Genomic DNA, 15,065 nt, shown 5'->3' with positions numbered 1-15,065 from the left:
TCAAATCTTTCTCTTAATCTTTTGTAGAAAGTTATAAAAGGAAAGATTTAAATTTTAAAACTCTCTTTTAAAATCATGGCTTTACATAAGGAAAGATTTTAAAATTAAAATCCCTTTTAATTTTATTATGGTCGGCCACCTAAGCTTGGGTTCCAAGCTAGGCCAACCACCACTTGACCCATCTAGCCTTGGTTTGGCCGGCCCTAGCTTGGGCTCCAAGCTAGGCTTGGCCGACCACCTTAAGGTGGGTAAGGAGTTGGGTTTAGGTGGGTATAAGACTTTATAAATAAGAGGCTACGATAGGGACCGCGAGGAGGAATTGATTTTGGTCTCCCGATGAACTTGAGCTTCCCGTGTTCGCCCCGAACACCCAACTCGAGTTCATCAATAATATCTCATTCCACTAAAGAGTTATTATTGTACTACCGCACCAATCCCATATTACTATATGGGCTCCTTCTTATCATGAGTGTGTTAGTCTCCCTGTGTTTAAGATATTGAATGCTCACTAATTAAATGAGTTACTGATAATTCACTTAATTAATATCTAGATCCAAGAGTAGTACCACTCAACTTCATTATCATGCCGGACTAGGTCCACCTGCAGGGTTTACATGACAATCCTTATGAGCTCCTCAAGGGGGCATCATCAACCTAGATTACTAGGACACAGTTTCATTCTATAATCAACAACACACCATATAAATAATATCATTTCCCAACTTATCGGGCCTATTGATTTAACGAGCTAAATCGCACCCTTTGATAAATCAAAGAAATAAATATTAAGTATACGTGCTTGTTATTATATCATGATTAAGAGTACACACTTCCATAATAACAGAGGTATTGTTCTTTTATATAGTCAGTATAAAAAGATACTACCTCAAATGATCCTACTCAATACACTCATAGTGTACTAGTGTAATTTATTAGTCAAGATAAATTACTACCTAATTACACTACAACCACTCCAATGGTTTGTCCAATTTCATCTTGGTTGTGAACTACTATTTATAATTTATAAGGAACTGATAACATGATCTTCTATGTATGACACCACACATCATGTTATCTGCAATATAAATTAATTGAACAACTACACTTAGCATATAAATGTAGACATTTGACCAATATGATTCTTATTTCTAAATAAATGTTTATATAAAAAGCTAGGCTTTTAGTATACATTCCAACACTCTCTACCTTGTTTTCCTCATATATCTCATTCTCCTTCTCGAATTAGGGTTCTTGCTTAACATTGACACTACTGACACATCTCATTCTAGTAAGACATAAAAGCCTCGATTTAAAATGACATTTCAAACTTTGAAATAGATCATTCAATTTTTTGTCCTATGGATCACCTGATTTTAGTATTTTATGTTGATGACATTCTTTTATCATCAAGTGATATGTAAGGGATTACAAAAATTTAGAAATCAAAGTTGATATTAAAGATTTTGAAGTTTATGCTTTGAGTAGAATTGTCTGTAACTCTTTAGGAATATTTTTATCTCAAAGAAAATATGAAACTTCTTGCAAGAAGTTGATCTACCTGGATACAAACTTGTGGAAACTCCTGTTATTCCAAGTCATGATCTATGGATAGAAAATGGTGATTCTAAAAGTTGTTTTGTTTCGGAAGTGTCATCGCTAAGTATGAATATTTAATATCGAGCTTATTTGTTTGTGCTTCTAGCAATAGGTTTAATCCGTGAGTCCTTGATCTCCTAAGCCTTCTTATTCAACACCACTGAATTTGCTGGAACGTCCAAGCATGTGGTTCTTGAATTGAACAGTTTTCTCAATGGTAATAGAGAAAACCTAGGTTCTGATTCCCTTATCTTGTTGGTACTTCAGACATCTTTCTCATTGAAATGTCAAGGGAACCATGGATCCTACACCTCCTCCTATTTACCTTTTGCCTCCAGGCTAGCACCTTCCATAGACAGTATTGATCTTTAATTGTTGAAAATGTAATGATAAGAAAATCTGGGAGCTTTTCTAGCTAGCCTGAATCTGGGTTTGCAAAATTCTCTGGAGGAGGTCACATTAAGAGGAATGAGTTGCTAGTTTAATTTGTCTAAGAACTACTTGGAATTTGTTTGAATTATGTTGTCTGCCTGGTGGAATTAGCTGAACTGCTCGAGTTTTGTTTGGATGGGTTGAGATGGTTTAAAAGATGACTAGTTTGACCGAGGTGAATGGGTTAGGAGTGATTTTAGCTACTGGTATTAAGTTGGTTTTGCTATGAAGTAGTGTTGAATGGTTTTTGGAGCTGAATGGGTTGATGTGGATTAAGCTTTGTCAGGGTAGTAGAGGTGGCGTCAGAAATATCCAAGGTGGTGAGAATCTTGTCACCTTGTGCTCTGTTAAAAACTGTAGTTCTTCCTCCATAAACCAGTCCTCCCCCTCTAGGTTGCCTTGACTTGCCTTTTATAGGCCTAAATGCTAGTGTAGTGGGCAATTGCCATGTGCTGAACCCCTATTGGTGAGTCATCTTCTCTTTGTAACAGTTTTAACTATCAGCTGTGCATTACATGAACATGTGTCAGACTTTTACTAGCTTAGCTTAGTGCATGTGGATTTATCATTGTTCCATTGTGAACTATCTCAAATTACACGTCACTCATTCAAAACATTCCTGATTAATGAGTGATGTTTCCGCAATCACCCTTCAATTCCATATTTGACCTTTGGACATATATGTTAACTAAAATCAGGCATACTAATATGTAAATATTTTCCAAATTCAAATATAATTTAAATTTCCTAAGATAAAACCTGTTTTTTTTGTTAAAATTAATTTATTTTTTTATTATCAGTTCATTATATTTGTCACATGGGATTAAATAGGGGCTGTTTTGTGATTTTGCAACTGGAGGGGAGACATGGTACCCAAACTCGAAGCCTCATATAATTTATCTTTCTAATTTTAAAAATATACTCTTCCAAAAATGTGGTGTCCAAAAAGGAATTTTTGAATACCCACACTTTGAATGACTAATGATAATCTATTAATACAGTCTTTTCAGAAGGTGACACACACATAAATGTGGTAGGATATAACATGGTTGTTTTCGTCCTTGAATATTTTCTCTTTATGAGTGAAATGGATCTTTATAATGAGATTCTCAAGTTATCCTTATGTAGTCCCTTTTGTTGATATAGATGCATTTGACACTGAACACTTGATTTCCTGTATGGAGAAGTTGAGGCATGGGCTTGCAGTTGATGTCCCAAACTATGATTTTATAACTCATAAGAGAAAATTGCCACCAAGAAAGGTATATCAATCATACTACGAGCATGATAAAGTTTGAATTTTTTTCAACAATAACACATACTTGTGGTTGGAAAGAACACATTTGGCTTTATGATTTCTCTACATGTCAAGTTATAAATCTCTCGGAGCTAGACAATAGAACCTTGATTACTTAGAAAAACAAGTTACTTCTCTTGATTGTAACTGAGAAAATTCTGTGAAGGGCCTGTAGGCTTTAATTTGAAATGTCAATTCTTCTGCTTCTTAATAACAGAAAAAGATATTTTCATATCTTCTTAATTTAACCAGTCTGACAATTAAATATTTTTCTTGTATCCATATCTGCTACATTAGAAAGTGTTAAAAACCACAAATTGTTCCATAGAATGACAGTTTGTTTTCCTTTGTGTTTCATGCAAAAAGTTACTCTAGTTGAAACATTCTGTGAAATAATTTTTTTGCAGGTAAATCCTTCAGACGTAATAATTCTGGAAGGGATTTTAGTATTCCATGATTCACGTGTTCGTGAAATGATGAATATGAAGATCTTTGTTGATACAGGTTATTTTCTCTCCTCTAAGAAGATTATATGCACTGCATTTTCTGTCACAACATCATTTCAAATAGACTCTTCTCTATGACCAGACGGTTCTTAGTCATGTGAAATATCTTTCGTGCAGATGCTGATGTGCGGTTGGCAAGGAGGATAAGGCGTGATACTGCTGAGAAAGGTAGAGATCTCAAGACAGTACTCGATCAGGTTGGACTTTCTATTTTTGCTAAGCATTCAAAGTTAAGAACTGTACCACATTCAGATGTTTGAAAGATTAATTTAGAGAAATAAAATTATATGCTCTTGATAAAAGAGAAGAAAAATAACACTCATATATGGGTAATAAGTCTGTGACATTAACACCTTTAAACAAACTATTAGTTCTAGTACAATGTATTTCACTCCCTTTGTTTTCTTGGATAAGTAAAAGTGGTATATTATGGATCCAAAATGTACAAAATGAGGTTTTAGGTCTATTCATGTTTGATGTAGTATCAGGTCTGAATAGATACTTAAAGACATGTATACATGTATTTGCACGCTCATGAATATCCTTTCTACATCTAATAAACTACGATTTCGGGTCATCCACACATAATGTATCAGTGATGACAAAGCTAAATGATGAGCCTTTGTCACCATCCTGCTCCCTCTGTAATATTGCTTAAAGATATGGATCATCCTCCGATAGGTGGACATCTCTGGATGTATATGCAACCTGTTTCGAATCCTTCGCCATAGGTCTACAATCGGGGGGCTATGAAAGAATAGATGCTTCGGTGTCTCTAGCACTCCGCAAAACGTGCATTATCGATCCTCCTATTACCTGTCGATTTCTAGTGGGGAGCCTCCGTTGTGCCAACATTCAGAAAGTGACTGCATGACTCAGAACGTAAGACTTCCACACTGTCCGGGCCCATGGCACCTTGAGACTAGGACCTCGGAAGAAATAATAAGCCCGTACAACTTGGTCATTCTATGAAGACCACTTTGCTAGTCTTTGTCTAATTGCCTCAGGTGACCCACTAACCTCAGGGATGAAATCCCTTCTGTGTAGTAAAGGCTTGATTAGTCGGGAATTTGAATGAGCTGCTTGCCAACACCACAAATCAATGTGACTCAAGTAGGTATGATGTACCCATTTGATCCATGACGCATCCTCCTTCTCCTGAATCCTCTATAGAACCTTAGCTAGTAGGGCTAGGTTCCACACCCATAAGTCTCTAAATCCCATGCTGACCTTGTCTTTTGGTCTACACATATTTGCCCAAGAGATTAAAGGGTGCTTGGACATCCACATGAAAGATCGACAGATGCCGTAGATATGATCGATGATACCTTGAAGTAGCGGTATAATAGAAAGTCAGATGCACTCGACGCCTTGAAGTACTGAAGTGATAAGCTGCGCCTTGCCTACATTAGACAATGTCCTCCTTAGCCAGAGAATCAATCAACGGGCTATAATCAGATATCCATAGGCGTTGTGCAGCTAGTGTAATCTCGAGGTATCTAAAAGGCAGTGCCTGATGGATAGAAGCCTACTCTGTGTCGTGTCATCAACTCCAGCAAGGTAAATATTGGACCACAGGCGATTAACTTAAAGTCTAGAAGTAGAACCAAAGTCCTGTAAACATGTGATCAATGTGTTGTATCCATCCAATTGAAAAGGAGATCATCTGCATAAGTTAAATGAGTCATGCCTCAAGTGCTCGCATTGTGGGTGGAAGTTGAAGTCAGGCAACATCGTGCTCTGCTGCAACTGCCTACCAAAGATCTCAATGTAGATCCCAAACAGGTATGGGGATAGAAGATCCTCCTATTGTAGTCCTTAGGCTCCTCGAAAAAGACCAAAAGACCCTCCATTTATAGCCAATGAGAAAGAGGTACTAGTCACACACTTCATAATCCAAGTGATAAACTATTCCGGAAAATTTAGCCCAATGAGTGCGTCATGAAGCAAAGGCTAGTGCACCGAGTCAAAACTTTTTGAAGATTGATCTTCATAATACATCTCGGAGAAATGCACTTTTTGTCATATTTTCTGAACAAATAAATATTGTCCGTGATGAGTCTAACTGCATGAAAGCTGCCTGCGATTGGTGAAGAATAAGATCAAGAATACCAGAAATCCATCAAGCCAACAATTTAGATAAAACTTTATAAAAAATGGTACAACAGGAAATAGGCCTATAGTCGGCCACTGTTCTAGCATGAGCAGATTTAGGGAGAAGAACTATGAATGTGTGATTTCATTGCCGAAGTATCTGACCATTGCGAAATAATTCCATGACTGCAGCAATGAAATCTTGTTCCAACTACATCCCAAGCATGTTTGAAGAACTTTGCCCCATAACCATGTGAACCGGGTGCCTCTAGATCACCAATGTCAAACAATGGCGCTTGATTTCACCAGGGAATGGCAAATGGACGAGCTAGGCATGCTGTTCAGAGGAGAGCAGCTGGCCAAACTGGGTGATCTGCTATGGTAGTGCAGTTCGGTTTGAAGTGGTGCTCAACCGATCATGAAAATGCATGATGAAGGTCTGTACTACCTCCTCAAATGATGTGGTTAGATTCCCATCAGACCTTTCTACAGCTGTGATTTCATTCCGCCGGTTGTTCCTATTGACAAGTGCATGAAAGGAGGAAGAATTTCTGTCGACTTGTTTGAAGTAGCCTACTTTTGCTCGCTGCAAAATTAAGCTGTGTTCAACAACATTTAACTGGCAACAACATATTGAAGAGACTTATATTCGGTAGGGATCTGTCCATCATGCAGTCCAGTGGCCTGGGCTTCTTCCAAGCGGCAGCGGGCAGCAGCAGCGCGTTCAGAAATGTTCTGGTGATGTTTGTGGTTCAGTAGCTTCAGATCTGATTTCAACATCTGGAGAGCCTGCCTAAGCTTGAACTGCGCTGTACCTTGTGGAATTTGCTGCATATAAGCCGTCCATTTGCTTTCGATGAGTGTCGTAAATGTTGCATGCTGGACCCACATGTTGAAAAATTTGAAAGGCCGTGAGATACGGTTGCCACCATCTAATACCAATATTATACAGTATGAGTGGTCAGAGAAGCAGCCTGGAGGAGTAAACTCTGCATAACTTCGTAGATCAGCCTCTAGCCAAGTTTTATTGACAAGCGCTCGATCAAGTTTGCTGCATATATGACCATTTGTCCAAGTGTAGCAGCAGCCAATGTACGTCAAGTCTTCCAAACCAGCAGAAGCCACAAAGCGCTGAAAATTGGATATACAATATTGTGTGACCGGAAGCCCTCCGTGCTTATCTTTGGCCGACAAAAAAAAGTTGAAATCGCCAAGAACTAACCATGGTCTCACCATATCTGTAGCAAGGTGCAACAATCCATCCCACAATGGTTTCCTACTAACCAGAGATAGCTTACCATACACAAAGGTAATGCAAACTGTTTGTGTGACACTTTACAAGTCACCGAACAATGAGCATACTGTTCGTTCCATTCTGTCACCACTAAATCAACCTTTTGGTCATCCCATTTCAAGAGAATCCGAATACTAACTCCTAGATTGATTTGTTGTTCCACTTGAAATTGTTGAAAACGTTAAGACTTTAAATTCTGATATCCTTCATCAAAAGTTTCATCTCTAAAACACCCAAAACACCTAACTTGTGCCTCAGAAAGAAGTTCTCAACCCCTTTCTGTTTGAGGCCCCTGTTAAGGCCTCGGATATTCCACGAGCCAACCTTCATACCCCGGAGACGACCTAGGCCATCCAGTGTTGTTGAGTTTCTTCTTCCCCTTGGCATTAACCTCGACTTCAACCAACCGAGCAGTTTTTCCTGCACTGTAACAACTGAATCCTTCTGATGTCCACCCCTTGTCGAAGCTGGAACTGTCTCTATTGATTGGCCTTTGCCTTTGCCTTTGCCATGATTTGCTGTAGGATAAGCTCGTTGAGTCCATTCTGGTGCAGGTGAGGCAAGAATCTGGATAGGCAGTGCAGGGTGGTCGGCAGGTTGTAGCAGTCCAGGTTCTGCTTGAGTAGATGGAGCTGTGCCACCTTCTGTAGGATGAGCTGCAGTATCAGTGATTTCTTGCTGCGCTGTTTGTTCTGTGAGGACTACACTGGATTTGGATTTAGATTTTTCCTTGCCTTTCTTGCTGGTGTATACTTTCCATGCCTCTGCCTCCCTATTCGTGAGCCTCATTGCTTTGACCATTCACCTGCTGAACGTTTTCTGCATTAGCTGCAGCTACTGTTTGCTGAGTCTCGGCAATTGCTGGCTGTTCTGCTTCTGCAAATGCAGAAGGAGTTGCTGATTGTTCAGTCACTGTATTGCCATGAGCTGTAACTGCTGTTGTGAGAGCGCAATGCTGAAGATTGGCATTAGAGACCACTGCCTGACATTTCTGCTGTTCTGTTTCAATCACTGAAGTTGTGCTAGGGTCCAATCCAGCAACCTCGGGTAGGGAGTCGCTATGTTGTTGTGAGCAATCTGGTAATTGAGCAATTGCTGGAATTGTAGGCATTACACATGGTTGCTGCCAACATCCCTCTGGTTGTTTCTGTGAATCCACTGGCTGGTTTTGGGGGCTAGCAGTAGCTTCACATTGCGGAAGGTAGTGTCCCATATGCCGACAACTTGTACAGAATTTAAAGTGTGATTCAAAGTGGAGTGGGAGGTCTACCTCTGTTCCATCTGGGAGTGCAGCAGGGATGAAACTCGGCAGTTCCTTAGTGATGTCAACCTCCACGATGACTCGTACAAAGCTGATGCATCAATGCTGCTGTGTCAGCTGGTCTGTGTATAGAGGCCAACCAACCTTCGAGGCTAATTTACTCAATGCTTTGATAGTCCAGCACTCCAAAGGCAGATTAGAGATTTGCATCCAGGGAATCGTTGAAGTTCCTCTTGTCGAAAGAAAAACCCTGTGGGTAGTGGTTTCAAATACAACGGACAGCCAATGCAACACAAGGCCCTCCTCTTAGGACATGATCACAATTGGCGGGGCTTTGGAATTTGAATACAAGACACATAGTCCCATGTCATATCACACCTTCCAATGGTTGGCCATCATGTTGATTGCTAGCCATCCAAGGAATTGCCCAAAAAACTGCCCAATCAAGCAAGCACTTATTGCCTTATTGCGTCTGCGATCGAGTCCACATCTCCCTCTACAAATGCAACATGGTCAGTATTCGGTAGGATAAATTTGAAGGTGTTATCCTATGAGAATAGCCTGTTGGCAGAGAACAAAGCAGTCCATTTTCGTCTTCCTCCATCTCCCTCTAGTTGCGCCTCCATGGATTGATCATCTGCGGCAGTAGCTTGGTCTTGTTGCTCTGGATTGGAGGGTTGATTTTGCTATGCACTTGGAAGTCCTGTTTGTTTGGGTCGCCAACTTCCACCACTGGACTCTGCTGGTCACTCAGCTTGCGCCTGTCTGCTTCCATCCCTCTTTTCTGATTGGTGAGCATGTTGCCGCTTTGACATATTTACATGAGGTAAGAAACAGGCCGGTAAAGATGTCGAGGTTAGTGGTAGCCAAATCCAATAACACAATCCATAGTGTAAGTCAAATTTTGAATTCATAGCAGCCCGCACAAGTCGAAAAACTTCCGCCTAAGAGCACCCATATTGGTATTAATGTGTGGGTGTTATAACACCCAAATGGTGTTACAACCAATGTGGGTGGGTGTTATAACATCCGCACATACGCCAACATTCAATTCTTTGAACGCAATTAATGAGCAAAATTCAAAAAAAAAAAAATCATTCTGGCCCATGCGTGCATCAGTGTGGGTGAATGGGACCCATAATTAATGAGTGAATAGTGGGACCCACAGATAATGTTAAAATGAATGTGAGCGTGTGTTAATAAAAGGGAGGTGTTAATATAATGAGTGTGTGACATGTGGATCACATGCTTTTTGAAGAGGTGATATATATTAAAGTTCAAATCAATGTGGAACACACCTGGTAAGTGAGGTGACGTGGACTGATGGTATTGGTCAACTCCTCAAACGCAAAGCCAACTAAGGGAGAATGGCTGAGGTGACTCGTCTTTCCTAGCAGCCCTTTCCACATGAGCCTGCACAACTACTACTTGCTCAAGGAACCAAGCCGTAGCTGAACACTGTCCGTTGGATTCAGGGAAGCACTTCACAGTAGAGATCAACCCTAGTAGTGCTACTTGTTGAACAAGTGTGATGTTCGCAATCAAGGTTTAAAATCTTGACCTGTGCTGAAGTTTCGATCCCAAACCGGAACGATATGGTTTCGGTATCGTATTGGCATGTATCGTATCATGCCGATACAATTTTGATATTTTTTTATTTAAACTTGAAAAAAATATTATAATAATAATAATTTAACTATCTCAATTTAGAATGATCAGAGGTGCACAAGATTATAAGTGCTTTATTAGGAATCATAAACTTGACACGCATTTATCAAAATTTCTTAAATAAAGGACATATAATATTTCCTAGGCAGATAGACATTCTAAGATAAAAATATATGTTTCATATGTTCAAGAAGCAAGAATTCTAAAAGTAAAAAAGCTAAATATCTTAATATTCATAGATTTAAATTTTAAATTGATTCTAAGATTAAAAAAAAATTATCTATAATAAATATGTAAATTAATTTAAAAATGCTACATTATGTATAATAATTATATAAATTAATTAATTATTATTTTAAATAATATATATTTAAAATGATAAAAAAATCAGAATATTAATTAAATAGTAAAACAGAAAAAAAATTTAAAAAATATCAGAATATTAATCTGATTTATTAGACTTTTTTTAAAAAAAATATATTTTTTTTAAAAAAAATAGACTTTTTTTTGAATTTTTAAATAAAATTTAAATTAGTAAAATTAATTTTCAGAATATTAATTAATAAAATTTATTTTTTAAATTTTAAATATATTTATATTTTATTGGCATAATTTAATTAGACTTTATAAAAGTCTCTTCGAGATATTATACTTAAGTTAGGAAATGTTTTAATTAATTATATTGAAATATTTAATTTTTAATAATAACGTCTTTGGACATCACGATCTTCATGTGGCGGCTTCGAGAGTCGCGGCACACCTCCGGGCCGTCGGAGACATCCCGTGACTCCTTCGGCGACGCTAGAGGAGCTCTACGACTCCTCCGAGATTGCCGAAGGCGTCCCTGACTCCTCTAGCGATGTTGGAGGAGTCCTGCGATTCCTCCGGCAGCACCGGTCACGATGGAATCGCGACACGCCTTCTGTCGCAAGACGACGAGCGCGCAATTCCTCCTATCGTTGCCGTCGTGTGCAAGATTCCTCATGTCGCATGCATGTGATGGCGCGATGAAATCATCACTAGTCTAGTGTTGGTTTCGATGCGCGGGCGGAACGGTAAGTTTTGCCCATTCCGCCCGACGCAGAACAAGATTGTAAACGATGCTCGCAATAGTTGTCCTCCTTGTAACATGTGTGAATTGTTTTTACCTGCAACGCTGCAGGGTGAGCAGTCCGCCACCATGCAACCTTGCCAACTTCCCACGGTGAGCATGTGACTTTCCTGTAGCACATTTCAAGTCGATGCCTAGCCAAGAGCCTCTCTTGTTCTTGCCTTCCCTCTAGAGAGAAGGGAGAGCTTCTCTCTCTAAACGGACAAGTTCACACCTTAGGGTTCTCTAAATTCTTACAATGTATAACACCCCTACTCTCCCTCAAGTTGAAGGATATATTAAATTGATATTTAATTTGTTACACAAAATAGGCCAGCTCAATGCACAAAGCTCTAGCAAATGCGGGTCTCGGGGGAGGGTCAGACCATATTGGCTCAGCTGCTCTTCGTGTTCCAACCCGGGACAGGCAAACAAACCTCCTTTGTTAAGTAACTCGACTGACTGCCTCAGCCGATCGGGGTTGTGGGCCGGTCGGACATGTTGTTCCTTTATAACCAAGGAAGAAGCCGAGTGAAGACCGAGTCATTGACGTCTAAGGCCGAGTTGGCAGTTCCCCTAAGTGGCAGCTGGTCGGCCCATAGTGGGGCCCAAGGCCAACGACTCCGTATTCTTTTTTGGAAGTTTGTGCCACGAAGGATATTTTAAGGAAAGGTGTCATCATCACTTTATGGCATGTCCTTTCTTAGTAATGCTTTCGAATATGTGCATAGACACAACAGTGACACTATAAAAAGGGGTCTCTATCTACAGGCAGAGGTTTGCGATGCTCTATAATTTTACACACTCGTTGCTATAGTTTTCTTCCACTATTTTCTCCTCATAACTCAATTACTGACTTGAGCGTTGGAGGGCCAACGCTGGGGACTATTTCCTAGATCAGTACTAACGCTCTTTGTGTTACGTAGGACACCACGGAGTTTTCAATTGGTCAACAGCAGAACCACGTTCCCAGCCAATCACCTTCACCGCTTTCGGATAGGATCACTCCCTTTCTAGGATTAAGATTTTCCAAGAGGTAACCTCCCCGCATCTTCCATTCTCTCTCCTTTTGACTTGTTCCCAGTGTCCGCTGCCTACACTCTTAGTAGGGATGTCTTAGTTGCAACATGAGAAACTGCTAGCTCATGATTGTCGCATGCCTTTCACTTGTGCTCTTGAGTAGCCATCTAGTGAGTGCTGAATAGTGCTTTCACGTTTGCTACAGGCACCAACCTACACAAGCTTGATTGCCAACATTGGTGAAGGATATTGCATTGTCGCCTTCCATGTAGTATGTTCTACATGGAGATGGCTGATAGAGCAGTGGAGCTCTACTATCCACCACATTGAATGAGGTGAATATGTTGCCTGCTCCATTGCCTAATGATATAAATTACATATTCTCTTTATAGGCTGACCATTGCTCTTCTGCTCTTTGCATCCTCTTGCAAGCCACTCTACTCGATTTCCTTTGCATGCAATTTGTTGGTCTCTCTTGTGAGTTCTCAATACATGAGACCAGTTTTCTCCCATGGGCCTCCCTTGTCTCAGCCTCTAGAGCACCACAAGAGTTTTGGAGGCACTAACAAAGGTTCTCGAAGAGGAAGGCTAAGCAGAAAAGGAGATGAGAATGGTGGGAGAGGGGAGACTAATCACGTTACACTAAATCCATAGTTTCATCTTGGGGATTATATAAGAATAAAACGCTAGCTAGAGTTTTAACTGCTTTGGTATCATGGATGAGGTATAATCATATTATCTTATTTAAAGAAAATGATGAGACTCATATATATAGTAAATACCACCTAGACTGATTCCCAATGGATTAAATTATTAACTCTAGTATGAAAAATAGCCAATATGGGGACTAAATTATTAACTCTAATGCCCATATATAGCTATTAACTGTTAAATTTACAAAATCAGTTAGAGAGCCAAGTTCCACTACAAAGCTTCTCTTTCCAATTTTATTTTTCAACTGTAAACATACAATAAGGTTTGAACATTACCTGATTATGCTCTTCACTCCCATTGAATATGTCATCCCTGCTTTTTCTCTCTCAGGAGAATAAGGTTTATCACTTTCCTGTTACTAGATTAATATAACTCAGTTGTCATGAGTTGTTCATGTTTGACATTGCTATTGCATGTTAGTGTCAGATTAGAAGCCTAGTTCCTATATGGCTATATATATATATATATATATATATATATATATATATATATATTCCTTTGATTGGTCATATATTAACAATTGTTGCTATTCTTCACAATTTGTTAATGCAGTACTCAAAATTTGTCAAACCAGCTTTTGATGACTTCATACTCCCAACAAAGAAATATACTGACATCATCATTCCCCGTGGTGGAGACAATCATGTCGCGATTGACTTGATTGTGCAACATATCCATACAAAACTTGGTCAGCATAATCTCTGTAAAATATATCCAAATCTTTCTGTGATCCAGTCAACTTTCCAGGTAATGATTATGAAAACACTGTTTCTTTTAGGCAGTTGTTCATCAAACTGAAGCTCACTTTCTAGGATTTCAAAATGTCTGATTTTCAAATAAAGCCCTTCTATAAACAGCTAGACAATCATTTTGCAGATCCGTGGAATGCATACACTCATACGAGATGCGAAAACAACAACACATGATTTCATATTTTATTCAGATCGACTGATTCGCTTGGTAATTAAACTATTATCCAATGGTAGTGATGTTCTTAGTGATAACTTAATTTTCTTTGCATATTTTGTCGTTATGATAGGTTGTTGAGCATGGTCTAGGTCATCTTCCATTTAAAGAAAAGCAAATTATAACACCAACAGGTGCTGCTTTCTTCCACTGTCCTGTGTTAATAAAGCAAATCTTCTAGTTTGAATCTCAATGTTCTCATTAGTTCATGTAGAATGCCAGAATTTTTAATAATATACTGTATGCACACTTTTTGACCTTGTTGCCTCAGTTTTCATCATACGAGTAAATTCAGAAACTTGTACTGACAAAAAAGAACCCTAAAATGCAAGTTCAATTTATCTCTTCACTTATTTGTTGTATTCTTAAGTGAATGAGATCTTCATGCCTAGCTTCGTTGCCTAATCACTCAGTCTTATAGTAAATCAATCAATCTATCAATTGAAGATAAATTGCAGAAGTAATTTGATGTTTCTTTCAAGCAATCAACTTTATATGTTGCAAATCAAAACACAGCGAGGTAGTTAAATAGCAGGAGAGAGCAACAAGAGAACATTATCCAAAATTGTTCATTAGATATCGTTATACTTAGGATCTTTGTGTTAGTCCCCATAACATAGTAATATATATAAACAGATGGGACTGCCAGGACAATCAAACCTAATCTTAGGTTCATGCTATTAGAGCACAAATCCTAATCAACCATCTTCCCCCACATGGAATCTTTTTTATAGCTGCATGAACAAGGGCAATTGCATGAGAGCTTGATTATCACAATATAACTGCAACAGCTTAGTAGGAGTACATTACAACTTAGTCATCATTCATTTAAGCTAAATTAGCTTACATATCTCATTAGTCATAGCTTTTTTTTTTTTTGTGTATTTGTGCTAAACTTAGTCACTATAGTTTTCTTCTTGCTCTTCCAAGATATCAAATTGTTCCTTGAAGGACACAATAATTTGATATGAATTTCTTATGTGAGAACATGCCTAGATAATATCTATATATCCTATAATTTGAAGACGGACATAATTTAACTCTTTTTTTGAGCATATTTATGCATTGCATAATTCTTAAAGCTATCTCCTAATGATCATGACATTGATTCTAAGGATTTTGATTGA

General features: G+C 38.8%; 1 pseudogene; it reads left to right on the top strand.

Annotated features, from left to right (window-relative positions):
- The window catches only part of LOC122014195, a 42,854-nt pseudogene extending 28,735 nt beyond the window's left edge, over positions 1–14,119 (top strand).
- The last annotated feature ends 946 nt before the right edge of the window (positions 14,120–15,065 follow it).

Source organism: Zingiber officinale, chromosome 8B (genome assembly GCF_018446385.1).
Source record: "Zingiber officinale cultivar Zhangliang chromosome 8B, Zo_v1.1, whole genome shotgun sequence".
Lineage (NCBI taxonomy): Eukaryota > Viridiplantae > Streptophyta > Magnoliopsida > Zingiberales > Zingiberaceae > Zingiber > Zingiber officinale.
The sequence above is the reverse complement of the archived record's forward strand: the minus strand, read 5'-3'. Positions and strand labels throughout refer to the sequence as shown.